This window comes from Passer montanus, unplaced genomic scaffold, assembly GCF_014805655.1.
Source record: "Passer montanus isolate IOZ18808 unplaced genomic scaffold, ASM1480565v1 scaffold188, whole genome shotgun sequence".
Lineage (NCBI taxonomy): Eukaryota > Metazoa > Chordata > Aves > Passeriformes > Passeridae > Passer > Passer montanus.
The window spans coordinates 150,189-160,421 of NW_024366270.1; the positions used below are offsets into that span (position 1 = coordinate 150,189).

At 40.0% G+C, this 10,233-nt stretch overlaps 1 long non-coding RNA gene across 1 annotated transcript; it reads left to right on the forward strand.

Annotated features, from left to right (window-relative positions):
- The first annotated feature begins 529 nt into the window (after positions 1 to 529).
- LOC120500689 lies at positions 530 to 9,365 on the forward strand. Its single transcript, XR_005627157.1, has 3 exons — positions 530 to 726; positions 5,353 to 5,420; positions 9,320 to 9,365. It is a non-coding gene; the product is annotated as an uncharacterized LOC120500689 (long non-coding RNA).
- Positions 9,366 to 10,233: the final 868 nt, after the last annotated feature.

Below are 10,233 nucleotides of genomic sequence, written 5' to 3' on the forward strand. Positions count from 1 at the left end.
GGCTAAATCTTCCCAAGAGATGCTTTTGCTTGAAATAATCTAAACACAGGAATATCTGATTTCACTCATTCCATCGAGTGTGGAAGACATATGCTGCAAGATGTACATGGTATTTGGATGTTAGTTTGGGGTTAGCCTAACTCTCCTTCTTCCTGAGTCACATACCAAAATCTTAGTGTGCTCAAAAGCCACAGAAGATGCAGACTCTCTGTGGAGGGGAACGGGAGGTCCTGGAGCCATTCATGGACAGTAGCTGACAAAGCTCCCAGCAGACCCATGAATTTATGGTGCAGCAGGTCTAGCTCATGCCAGCCGTGTTGCTGCATCCCTGAGCAGCCCGTTGATTCTGGCTTTAGCAGCTGCTGCTGGCTCTTCTCCTTCCATGGCCAGACATTTGAATTCCTCTTCCTTCTCTTGCCAGCACAGTCTGCTGACTGGCCATGTGATTCAGCTGTTGACTTGGGCCAGTGCTTAACCATTTGTGCAGGGCCATTCTTGGTGTGTCTGCAGTTCCAGAAGGGTGTAGGCTACTCCTATGCAACTGATGTTGAGTTTATAACAACTTAGATATATTTTTATTATTATAATTTATTCTATATTATCTATTCCATATTCTATATTATATCATTATATGCTATCTATTATAGATATCAGTTTTTATTTATTCCAAGACAAATAGGGATCCAGCCAATGGAATGGTCATGTACTTCATCCTGTCAGGAAAAAGTAAGTATATTCCTTTCCTAAAACAAGCTATTTTTGCTTTTTGTTGTTACCAACAAGGATATAACTGGAGCTGCATGAATCAATTTTCTTAAGACCAAAGAAAGCTGGCAGGGAACCCTGGAAAGCCACTTCTGATCTGTGCAAAGCTGACCAAACCCCAGCACTGAAGAACTTGAAGGCAAATGGCACAAAATTCTGTGGTAGTGTAGACCTGGAAAGAAAGAAAGAATTGAAGTTAAAAAAAAAAAATCTATTCTGACATAAACAGTGTAAAAGCAGAACTTTTAAATAAGTAATGTCTCAGTTTATTTGGTTATATACATTTTCATTTGTCTATTTATATTTTTTCCATATACACAGACTCATACATTTTATATATTTATATATAGATATATATGTATAGATCTATATATATATGTATATATATATATATAGAGAGAGAGAGAGACTAATCTAAAATACCTTTGAGGACTGAAAGCTTGCTCAGTGGTGGTAGAACCAGACAGGCAGTCTCCAACTGCTGGCTCTACTTAAAATAAGAAATCTTCAAAAGATGCGGTGGTGTGAAGCAGTACAAAATATCAAGGGAAAACATAAGTAGACGTGATATGTTTTCCAATTTGCTGGCCAGCAGACTACCTGAGGAGAGATCCCTGCTGAAAGGATCCTAAAATATTTTGTGTTCCTCCTCCTTTCAGGAGGGGAAACACAGGGACCCGAGCCGGAGCTTTTAAGAGATTCACCTTCATCCTGACCTGCTTTTTCCCTGCCTTCAGGCAATAAAAAGTGAGCCAGAGCTTGAAATCTGGAGACCCTTAGGCATTGGATAATCTTGGGATAAACGCCTGCTAATGGCACAATTATCACTCGCAGTCACAGGAGATAATCCTTGTTTAACTTTTAAAAGCCGGTGCTTTGTGTTGCTTCCCACAAAAAGAGGAAAAAAGTTAATAATTCATCGATTCAGGCCTGTATTGTAAAAACTCCTGCGTGGTTAAGGAGTGCTTACAGAGTAAAAATGGGGAACTAAAGAAAGAAGAGTTATTTAATAGTTGGGGACAGGGTTTCGGCTCCCAAGACTCCCTGTGGTAATACCAAGCCTAGAGCAGGGAAAGTGATTTTTGACAACAGCAGTTCCTGAAACAGCTTGTGCAAAGCAGAAACACAAAAAGAGAATTTAAGATAAAGAGGACAAAGACATCGCACAGCTGCACGCACACACACAAAGCGTTTCCAGCTGCTACAGACCTGGAAATTAGGTGTTCTGTCTCTAAAGGTGTCAAAATGTAGCGTAAAGGGAAAAGGTAATGTGAGGCAAAATTAAATGAAAGGGAGAGGCTTTTCTGAGCATTGGCTGTAAAATCTGAACACTAAAAATACTCTATCTTCCAAATCTTTCATAATTATAAGAATGCAAGCAGCTAATTTTAATGTTAACTTAATAAAGTTAATTTGGATAGCCACATTTAAGGACTCGAATCTCAGCATTATCTGTCAATGTTTGAAGTACAGAGTTTTTATTTTAATGGTGGTTTAGATTAATGTGCCTCTGATGAATTGAAGGTGTAATAATGGTAGACCTGTAAAACTGTGGTAGAGATAAGGGATTATCTGTAAGAACAAGGTGAAAAAGATTTCTGGTCAGGTTCATGTAAACTAAACTGCTGTGACAATTTAGCATGAAAACTTTTCACTTGGCATGTTCCAGATTTTATCCACTCTACTTTCAAAGGTGTAATAGCAGGATAGAGACGTAAAGCACTGGGTTTGCTATGGACACTGTGGGAATACTGGCAAAGCTCATGCAGCTAATATTGGAATCTAAAGGCACACTTTACCAAAGGATGGCTTTCAAATGGGCAAATTTGTCCTGGCTTTACTGTTAGTGGCACCCAGGTTAGCTGGGTTAAAACTCAGCTCTGTTGGTTCTGTCCACAGCTGTTAGAACAAGGCCTTTGCTGGCTGTCCAGTAGTATGTTTGAGAGGAGGACAAGCCCTTTCTCTCTGCTGTGCATGCACATACAGGCAGGAGTTAACATTTGTTTCTGTAGTGCACAGCAGGTATGTTTGTGGCACTGCTTCTTTATCAGATGTCTGTTTGTAAATAGGATTCTTTGCATTATAACAATTTAAAATGTGTTAAAAAATCCCAGCCATACAAAGAAATCACCCAAAAAAATCACAGCCCAAACCCCAAAAAAGCTACCAAAAATAGGATAGTTATAGAAGCTGATAGAAGTGATGAATGTGCTACTCAGTGTTTATCTGCTTACTGTATAGTCATTGATTTTTTTGGTGAGGAGAATTACCCACTACAGTGGAGCTTTATTTAAAGACTTTTAACTCAGATTTCTGGAAACTGAGTGATATATAAAGCTTGGAATCCTTCTCAATGATTTATTGTAATGTAACATTTGCTGCAATAAACTACGCCCTCAATTAGACCTGAGCAACTCCATTAACTTTAATTATATCATGGTTGTAACTGAGAGTATAATTTAGCCCTCTGGGAATAGAATATACAATTAAAGCTCCACAGTGCAGAACAGGCAGAAGAAATTTGCCCTTCAGCTGGAGCTGTCAGGAAATTATAGATTGTTTTGGTTATTCTCTCCAACCTTAACAAATCCCATTAATGACATAGTTGCAGTGTGTGGTTTGCAGTGTATGGTGATTGGTAGAACAAGTACTGTTTGTGCTTTTTCTCTTGGTATCTTGCAGGTGAGCAGAGAGCAGGGATTTAAGCTCCTGGGCACTGACTTTTTGCTCAGGGAATAGGAGAACAGGAGCTCAGTGAACAAGATGAGTGCCTTAGCAGCTCTACAGAAATTGTCAGTTATGGTTCAGGACCAAGCCCAGCCAGAGGATGTGGAGGGCTTGGAATTGAGGGACAAAGAAATAATATGTGGTTATTTGACATAATCCCATAGTAACAAACTGTAGTTTTGCAGAGGAGAAAGCAAATATCCAGTGATAAGAATGAACCAGTTTTTCATCCCAACTGCTTCAGCAGAAAGCAAAGAGTTGACAGTGTTATTAAGCTATATTGATAGCCTGTTCAACTCCTTTCTATGTGACTGAGAAAAATTAGCTTAGCTTGTAAGAATAAGAAAGGAGAACTTCTGTCTTGTATTTCTTATTTCCAAAGAGAGATGCCAGAGGGAACTTTTATCCAACATGGAGGGTTATTTTCATGTTTGCTTTTGGTTCGTCTTCCCAAGATAAATGGGTTTGTTTGTCAGTATTCACATCTGGTGGATTTTGAGGGCTTGAAATCAGTGCAAGATAAACCATGAGGGCACTAGAAGTTGATGTCCCCATGGAAAGGCTATGGAACAGTTGGGGAACATCATGAAAAGCAAGCCAAAAGCATTCAGGCTATGTTAGGCCCTAAAGAGACATCAAAGCCCATGGTGCTCCTGCAGGCTCGGCACTTGAGTTTCATAATGCTTTCCATGGCAATCTCAGCTCAGTCCCAGTCCATATGCCCCCAAGTTCTTGCAGTTTTCATGCCAGGAAATTCCTCAGGGGAGGCTGTTTGTGTCTGATTTTTGACAACTGGCACTGGCAGCTCAGGCAGGTCCACAGTTTTCCCCCATTGCCTAATCCACACTCTCTACACCCAGATCCCACTGACGTGAATTTACAAAGGAGCATGATAAAGGACTTCCCTCTGTGCCCAAACAGCAGCCTGGCTACTTCAGGAGTAAAATGTTTTCACTGTTGGTACCCAACTCCTGTACTGAAAGTATTTTTTACTTTCTTTGTCAAGTAAGGAACTACTTTCTACACCAGTACAATTTGTGTGTACCTACCACCTTTGAGATTTAGGCCTTCCTCAAGTAAGTTCCAAGTTTAGCTGAAGTCCTGCTGAAATGATTAGCAAAAAACAAGCTCCTTGTGCTGCTCTGTTTTCACACTTCTATGACTCAGGCAAATGTGCTTCACTGCTTCTGTCTGAAAGTCCTGAAGAGTCAGATTGGCTCATATTGAGTTCTAAGACTTGAGAGGAAGCCTAAAATTATGAGAAGGCTGAAGAAAGTAACATCTAAGTTAAAGACAAACCCATCTAAAATGTGAATATCTCCACTATATAGAAAACGTATGTGGTAATGGAATCAATAGGGAAGAAAAGATTTATTTAGGAGTAGAACTTCCACCCATTGGTTTAAATTATATGATGGAGAGGAAATAAAGGGAAAAGGGAAAATTTTGATGAGGCAAAGAAATGCTTCTTAAAATTTGTGCCTCTATGGAAACTTTTCAGTTGTTGTATTTGACAGAATTGGCCTGAAAATTTGTAATGAAAAAGACCATTTGTAAAATTTGAAATGAGCTGTGAAAAGAGCACTGTGCTAGATAAACACTTAGGAAATCCAGGCTGCATTTTTTTTTCTGGAATAAGATCCAATTTATTTCTGTTTTTATACCATTCATCTTCCAAATTTTAAATTTTTTTTAATAAATGCATAAAGAAAAAATACAACAGGCATATTCAATACTCTTGCCTAATAAAGTGAGTACATAATTTTCCTGCAACACATGCATTTAAAAAAAATATTCTTAATAGAATAGGTAAATGAGGAACTCGTCATTGGTAACTTCTCTTGTTTCCTTTCATGGCAGTGCATCTCTTGGTGAGGACCAACACAGAATAACTGTGCTCTGGTACAGAACAAGAGAAGTGGAGAATGGTGTGAGTATGCCTTTTAATTGCAATTTGTACCCTCTAGTTCATGTGTTGAAAGGGCCAGTGGCTTCTTTATGCTACTTGTAATACTGTGCGGGTGGCTGACTACTCCAAACTGAAGTGGAAAACTGAAAGAAACCCCACAAACCTTGTAATTAGGGTAAGAATGCTTAATAGCATTTTGTGGATGGGGTTCTTCACTGCCTTGCACTTGCTGACTTTGTGAAATGCGGTACAAGTGGAAGGTCCCCTCTGTGTAAATGATTGTCCAGGCTGAAAGCCCTGGCTGTTTGCATGCTGTAACCTCACTTGCATCACGAAGTAACCTGGAGCTGGGAGCGTCTGGCTACACAGGAGACTTGCAAATGCCTTACAGGAGACAGGAAAACTGTGGCTAAAATGAGCAAATGCTGAGTGCTGGTTGCGTAGCACTCTGTGAGAAAGAGCAGTGTTTAAAGACAAGGCTGGACACTGCCTTGCAGAGCCAGGTTAAGGAATTTTTGACAGAAGAAATGTCCCTAGCAGTGTTGTGTGGCTCTTGTTGTCTTTATTGTGGCTAATTAGAAAGTCCCATGTAGAAGTTCTATAGCCACTGCTAGGCTGATTATCATAGAATCAATGAATGTTTTGGGTTGGAAGGGAGCTTAAAGATCATCTAATTCCAGCCCCCTGCCATGGACACCCTTTACGATACCAGATTGCGCAGAGCTTCACTTAACCCAGCTTTAACACTTCCAGGAATGGAACAACTTCTCTGGACAGCCTGTTCCAGTGCCTCACCACACTCACAGTAAGCAACTTCTGTATATCTAACCTAAATTTGCCCTCTCTCAGTTTGAAGCCGTTCTCCCTTGTCCTATCACTAAAGCTCCTGATAAAGGGTCCCTATCCTACTTCCCTGAGTCTTTTCAGATACTGGAATGTTCTCTGAGGTCTCCACTCAGTCTTCTCCAGGCTGAGCAGACCCAACTTTCTCAGCCTGTCCTCACAGGGCAGGTGCTCCAGTCCTCATCAACCTTGTGGCCCTCCTCAGGACTTGCTCCAACAGTTCTGTGTCCTTTTTATGCTGGGGACACCAGGATTGTACTCAGTGCTCCAGGTGGGGTCTAACCAGAATAGTACATAACACTTTTAGGAAAGAGGTTCATTACTGTAGATATACTCTAGATATGTTTAAAAAATCAAACAAAATCCAGAAAACAAAACCCAAACCCTTCCTACAATAAAGTGTTGAAAGCGATCCTTTCAAACAGTGCTAGATATAATTTCTCCTTCTAAATGTTCAAAACTTTACCTGTTTTAAAGTATATAATGGGAGATAAACTCCTGTGAAAGTGAATGCTGGTTTTTTTTTTCCCTTGGGAAATTATCTTTGTTCTTTTTTCATGGCATTTTGTCCAGGTTAATGGTATCCTTGCAAGAGAGCAGTGTACATGTTCCTCAACATGGGTGGGGAGTCAGATTGCCAATTATTTAAATGGAACAATGGTTGAATTAGTAGGTTAGATGAAAACCAGATTATTATAATACATAAATTACATGACCACTTCAGAGTGCGTGACGCTGAATTGCTGTTTGGATCTGCTATCAGGTTCTGAGACTTTTTGTGTAAAATGCTGATTTGTGCTTGGCTGCTGGCTGTGATGCTTGCACATGGGGCAGGGAGAGGAACACAGAGTACTCCCATGCTCAGAGCACTGTGCTTCTCATTCTGTGGTCTTTTCTTGGAGGTGACACCTAGAGTGGGGCAGATTACGTTTCCAGTTAATGATCTGCAGGATGATATGCTGTGTCTTTTTGGCTAGTCTCCTTTCTGATGCTTAACAACTCCATACACACAAAACTGGGACAAGAATTTAACCCACTCTTTGGCATCCATCAAAAGAACATGAATTGCATCTGTTGAGGGTAGGAAGATTTGACAGGGGAAAAAGGAAATGGTAGAAATTGTAGACCAGCCAGGTGCGAGCTGGCTGCCTAAATGAATGCAACTCATTCCTAAGTGGGCATAAGAGTTTCTCTGCAGACATATTGGGTGGTCAGACCCTCACCTGAATTATATGGCTTGGAATCAGAAATGTCTCCATTTTCCTCCCTGAATTTACTCCAGATTCATGCAAGTGTAACTGAGATAAAATGTAAATTATAGACTCCCAGGATCTTTCTTATTTCAGGGCATCCAGGAGCCAGGACATGGGTTTGCTCATGTTGGAAAATGAGACTGTGCTAGCAGTCTGGGCTGGTTAACAGCAGTGAAAGGGCTCTGTGCTGATTTAATTAGCTGGTTCATTACTAAGAGAACTTAAAGGCTCTGTCTAGGTGGAGCAGTAAATCTGATCTGTATGAAGTCTTGAGGCAAGGTTTGTTAATTGTTTTTCCCTTGGAATTCATGTTGCCTGGCAGGTGGCATGTGCTCAGCCCTCATCCTGACATAGATCCTGGGCAGAGTGGAGTCAGGATACATCTGGGACCAGTGAGTGATTCCAGGTCCTATACTTCAGACATAGTCTTTGACCTTCAGGAACTTCATATTCTTATATCAGGCTTGTGATATTGCTTTTGGACTCTAAAATTCTATTTTTGGCTTTGTCAGGTTTAGCAGTTCTCCTCTGCCCTGTTCATATGCTGTAATTCTTTGGATTTACTAATTCAGACCAGCTGATAGAGAGAAAATTTTTGAGCATAGCCTTGTCATTGGGGTGGAAGCTACTATTCATGTATTCAACTTCATCTCCAAGGATGCTAGTTTGATTTTAATTATCTTAAAACATGTAAAAACCTAAGAAGGGCCTTGTTGGATCAGGTAAGTGGAGAAAGAAGTTCTGTTTAGGATGGTGGCCTGGGTCTCTGATGACCATCCCTCTCCTGTCAACGTTCACAGTTGTTGAGCTAGGAATGCTAGGGAATACATCCATGACATCTGTGCTGGATGTAGTGATATTCCTTCTTGTATTTGGTAGCACAAAATATTTCAATTATAGTTTCAAATTTGACTAGATGTATCACAGTGAGTATAGGTGGTGTTTGGGATATGCCCTTTCATTCTCAAATTCGATGCAAATTTCTTAATTTCATGTTATAACTGCATTATAAACTGTGTTATAACTGTTATAAAGGGTTATTTCAACACTTTATTTGGGCTCTGAGCACTTGCCAAATATGTCATACTCAATTACAGTTCTCTGTTAGCAAAATGCAATTGAGCTGCAATGTTGGCATTGTTGGGCAACCGTGCCTTTCTCATCTCATCCTTTTTTCTCTTGTGTAACAATGCAATGGCTTTCTTTTAGGTTTATCAGCTGTGTTTCCCATGACTGACTCTCTCCAGAGTCAAATGCTCCCTCCACTGAAAGATTTAGGAAGAGGGAAAAGAGGTTGGCAGTTTAGAGTCCCTGAAATGGTGAGATCCCAGAGCCTGCATAAACTTTCTCTCTGTGGTGCTTTCCTTGTCTATTCATGACAATTCTGTCTTTTCCCATAAGCACCTCCAAACGGGTGTCTACAGTATGTTTTGAACATCACGGTTTTGTTTGTCTGTACCACTGACTTGTTGCTTCACTTTTAAACAGACAGGGAAACTTCAAGAAGACCTATTGCCATGTGTACACAGGCTTTCTTTTTGATTCTTCAACCCTGCAGCTTTCTACTCTTCTCTCTAAGTAGTGATGTGCTTGATTATTTAGTTAGTTGAGGCATTTGCTTTATTATGATTTCATCTTTTGGACCAGAGGCAGCCTGAAGCAGCAAGGCAAAACAGCTTGTTATAATTTGACCTTTTTATCTTCCAGAGGAAGAAAGTGTTGTCCATCATCAAAAATAACAGTTCTGGACTTGTTCCAATCTAAAATACAGCTTTACTCCTGAATTAATGTTGAAAAAGAGTAACAGAAACATTTTTTGCAGGAACACTCCTTGTGACAAAAGGAAAACTTGGTAGCATGGACATGAGGTAAGTTAAAACCTGAAGTGTTTCAAAATAGTTTGCAGAGGCAATTAATGCAACAGTTGCTTAAGCTTATTTAATGAATATTTCACAGGGCACTCAGCATTGTAAGAAAAGAAAAGAAGCATTAATGTATTAAACTGTCTCAGGAGGTAGGTCTTGATAAAGAACCTCTAGCTCTGGCACAGAAATAAATGTTGAGGGGTGAAAACAAAGGAAAGGAAAGGGAAGGAATCTGCCCCAGAAAAACTGGGTTTCAGCACTAAAACTGGCAGTCTGTGTCCAAATGAGAAAAAAAGAAAGGAAAAATTATCAAGAGAGAAAATTTGTGAAATAGGAATATGAACTAGTATTGTTGTGGGATGGTGAAGAGGATTAATAAGTATTTGAAAGTGTCTGCATGAATGCAAGATGCATGACAAAATAAACAGAGATTAAGAATACGCAAAAAGCATTGGCATCATTAATGTAACTGGAACTGAGAGGGGAAGCAAAAAAAATATGCTAGAGTTGATTGTTTAACATAACATATAGGTCATGCAGGAGGGAAGAGATGGGAGAGAAGGTTTGGAAATAAATAAAACTGAGGATTATGGAAGAACATGCAAATTGCTTGAAAAAGACACATGCTTAGAAACTCTGCCTAGCTTTAGCTCCCACTGTCTCTAAGAATGGTTTTCCAGTTTTTAATGGATTTCTGGGACGTCTAAATAGGGTGGCTTGGCGAATGCTTTTCTCTATAAAAGAGCTATCTCAGAAGAGCTACAGCTGTCTTCACAAGTGCATGGTATTTCTGATCCAAAAGCCCTGTCCTTTGTGTCTGCTGAGCTTCTCTGGGACTTGTGACACCCCCAGTTTGTCAGAGAGCTTGTGA